Here is a 3802-nt window from a genome sequence, read left to right as displayed (position 1 = left end):
AACAGGAGGAGGGCAAAAAGACTATATGAAATAGGCCTGTAGCAAATTGTGCAAATTGAGGTGATGCTTGGGTCAAAGCCAGTGAAGAAGCTGCAGTGATCATAGCTCAGGAGTGAAGCTTCCTTTGTGGACAGCAATGATTTGAAAGTTACAAGGGTGCAATGGACAGGTGTAAGGCAGAGGTGGGCAAGTGGGGTGAAGAGCCCGCAGGCCTGGGCCTACTACCTGTAACCTAGGAGGGCATTTGCTGGAGGTCTTGGCTAGCAACAAAGAAGAAAGCCTCTGCATTTGTGGCCAGCAACAATCCTCTAATTACAATTCCATAATATGCTCATTAGCAAACAGGGCCAGCAACCAGGAGGAGGGCTAGAATAATATGAAATGGATCTGCAGAACTTGTGCAACTCTTACCATACTCAAGCTGATGCTTGGGCCAAAGCCTGCATAGAAAGCCTCCACAATTCAAGTAGTACACAGAAGAGAAGTCTCAGCAGTTGTGGCCAGCAACCAGGAGGAGGAAGTAATACAAGTTCAGTAAGGGTAGTATGTAAAGCAGAAGGGTATATATCTCTTCTCCACAGGAACAGAGGGACCTGGGGGGGAGCTTGAACCAGGAGGTGGGCATGTCCTCCCCCCTGCCCATGGGGAAAGAGGCAGGGAGGGTGCATAATCTCCTGTCTTACACTCAGTATCTGCTTTCTCATTGTAAGGAATTGAACTCTAATTATAAGTCTATATAACCTAAGTCTATATAACGTAAGTTTAAATCATACATTGGCTATATCTATATATGGTGGAGGCACAGGATGTCTGTAATGTGTGCAGGGTGATAAGGCAGATCTACTTGCTTTGAAATGCTGTAATAAGGAATTATTATTGATCATAAATAAATCATCATTAATATTACTATTACTACAAACTCTTATTAATATATTACTATTGAAATTAATAGTATTATTGACTATTACTAATATTACCTGTTATTATAAGTCTATATAAGTCAGGATGAAAGTCAACTATAATTATAATGCATAATAGTTCAGTTGTTGAGAGAATGATGAAGGAAGTGTTGTCATCCTCTTCATCTTCTCTTTCTTCCTTTCTCTTTCCGCTTCTTGTCACATCAACAGGGATTGATCAACATGCAACTAGCAGTAGAAGGAGATCTAAAAACCGGAGGGAGGGAGGATAGAAAGAGAATCAGAATTTGTATTGGTGCCTCTTGTGCACCTCGTATATCTTCCTTTATGCCCATAAAATTCCACCAGCCCTGTTTATAATAAATTTAAACTAAAAAATGCACCACCCCCTGACTAGAGATGACCGTATCAGGGTGTAGGGCAGTGGTGTACCGATGGTGATGGGCAGTGCAGCCACCCCAGCACAGATGCAAAGGGAACACCACTGGCAGGTGCGAGGGGAATGCTACCACTCCATACTGCTCACTCCCCGCCCCCATTCTGCCATTGAAACCGCCATGGCGGCGATGGTGGAGGGGAGTTGACAAGCGTCGAGATGTGGGGCCTGTGGTGGCACTGAGGAATGGCCCCATCCACTCTGCCCATCTCTGTGGGGCCCCCAAAGTGCTGTGCCCAGGGCAGTCACTTGTATCCGCCCCTTTCTAGGGATGACCCTGCCACCCTCAAGGCACAGACAAGTGTCAGATGTCACTTACCAAAGGTGGCATGTAGCACATCGCCGTGTCCTCTTTCGAGTCCCACGTCACAGAGGTGCAGGCATCAAATAGCATTTGGAGCTTCAGTGCACCTCACTTGCTCAGCCTGCAGTCTTCTCAAACCCTGGATTCGCATTGCTGTACCCCCTAGGGGCAACTCTTGTGACTGGAATGAATCCTTCTCTACTCCCGCTGTGCTGTCGTCCCTCACTCACCTCAAACCTCTCTTGTCGATACAGCGAACATACAGCCCGACCTCTGCTTCCCCAATTTATAGTGCTTGAGCAGGGCAACCCCCGCCCCCACTGGAAGTCTCGTTTTGGTGTGGAAAAAAACCCAGACACTCTGGCGCCGGGCTGGAAAAAAAATGCAAAAGAAGGCGGAAATGTTTGCAAAGTCCCTGGGTTTGTGTGCAGGCAAAGCAGGTCTTAAATCCCATGCCACGCCCCCACCCATGGCCTCACTTTGGTGTTCCAAAACAAAGGAGACAGTGCCTGGCACCTAGTTGGAAAAGAGCAGGAAAAGAATCTTGAAAAAGTGCATTTTCAAAGTTTCCATCTAGGGAAAATGCAGGGGAGGGTTGTGAAGGGTGAGCCAAAGAGCCTGGGAAGGCATGAACTCCAGTGGATGACGTTGCAAAGTGGCTGGTGACCTGCAAAAAAGCAAGCCAGGCTGCTGGGGAGTGACACCACTTCCCTTCTCCCAACTAAGGGAGGTGAAATTAAGGTATGGCCTCAAAAGTGACTTTGCAGAGTGGCCACTGCCTTTGCAAAATGCTGGTGTGCAGGCCAGCACTTGTGTGTTGCGACCCATCCAGGCAGCCCCCCTGTTTACCTCTGGAGCCCCCCTGTGTACCTGTGCAAGAGAGATTGCCAACCCGTTCTCCCCAGCACCGTGCAGCAAGTGGCAGGTAAAACAAACAAAGAAATGAACCCAAACAATGAATGAAATCTACCTTTGCAACCAAGCAGTGTAAGGGTGGATATGGAGGCAGACACAGAAAGCCAGGAAACCATAAGGTTTTATTATTTGCACCACACTAATTACTTGTGCTTCTTTGTCTTCACCCACCATGACCCTGAACCACCCGTCTTCCTGAAATACAGTGGTGCCCTCCTGGCCCTGCTGGCAGTCATACGGCCTTCCTGTGACCCCACTGAGTTAAGGGGAACAGGCTCAGCTGTAATTCTATGCTTGTTTTGCAAAGAGGCAAGATGAGCAGACTGACTTCTCCCTTTTGGGCATCATACCCATCTATTTATGTACTTTTGCACACTTTGAAAGACGTCATTGAAAATGTCCTGTGACCTCTGTAAATTCAACGTGGGACTCATTGACCACACCTTTCAAATTCTGCATGGTGTCTCTCACTTCCTTGGGGATGGCATCATCTTTACGCAGCAACTCATGGAGTTCGTTCTGCCAGGCATCTGCGTGTTCCGCTCTGGCTACTGAGGAGTCTGCCAAAACCTTGAGCGAGGTTTTGCGGGACCATCTCTGCTTGCTGCGAAAATCTCTGCAGCACTCTGCTGTAGTGTGAGTGGGGCACCATTCTGGGCAGCCATGAATTGCGGTGTCTGATAAACAACGAAAAAAGCAATGGTTGCATTCCCCACAAGAAGAGGAAAGTACACCCCACCACCATGCAGTGCACAAAATGCCAGTAGGCACAGAAATAGACCCTGCAACAGTGGGGCACCACTTGTACTGCCCAAAACTTACAAGTACTCGGTTTGGAACTGGTCCACAGCCGCCACTGCCCATGCTAGCTACAAAAAATTAATTAAAGCAAATAATTAGTTTGGTGTCTGTTACATTACGAACTATCAAACCCGTCATGCACCACCACCGAAAGAACATGGTGACCCACCTTCAGCAACACATGAATTTCTCTCCTCCCCCCGGGGCCCCAAACCCAACCAGCATGAACCCAGGTGTTGCCTGGCAGTGGCAAGAGGCACATTACAGGAAACTTATTGGGTTCAGTATGTTCTCAGGTCTCAGTAACAGTAGATGATGTATTGGCCGCATGGGTTTCTTCCTGACCCTCCAGCTCCTCCGCTTCATTATCTGTGCTAGTCCGTGAAATGGAGGGGCTAAGTGGCACTAAGTGTATGGTGACTGATG

The 3802-nt window shown here is 47.9% G+C and overlaps 1 long non-coding RNA gene across 1 annotated transcript in view; it reads left to right on the top strand.

Annotated features, from left to right (window-relative positions):
• Positions 1-3436, top strand: part of LOC109304138 — a 19570-nt gene extending 16134 nt beyond the window's left edge. Inside the window, exon 4 of the long non-coding RNA XR_002099306.1 lies at positions 3426-3436. This is a non-coding gene — a long non-coding RNA (uncharacterized LOC109304138). The remainder of the gene's footprint in view (positions 1-3425) is intronic.
• The last annotated feature ends 366 nt before the right edge of the window (positions 3437-3802 follow it).

Source organism: Gavialis gangeticus, unplaced genomic scaffold, assembly GCF_001723915.1.
Source record: "Gavialis gangeticus isolate Ggan-Ray unplaced genomic scaffold, GavGan_comp1, whole genome shotgun sequence".
In the NCBI taxonomy this organism is placed as follows: Eukaryota; Metazoa; Chordata; order Crocodylia; family Gavialidae; genus Gavialis; species Gavialis gangeticus.
Note: the sequence above shows the minus strand (reverse complement) of the source record. Positions and strands in the feature narration are given on the sequence as shown.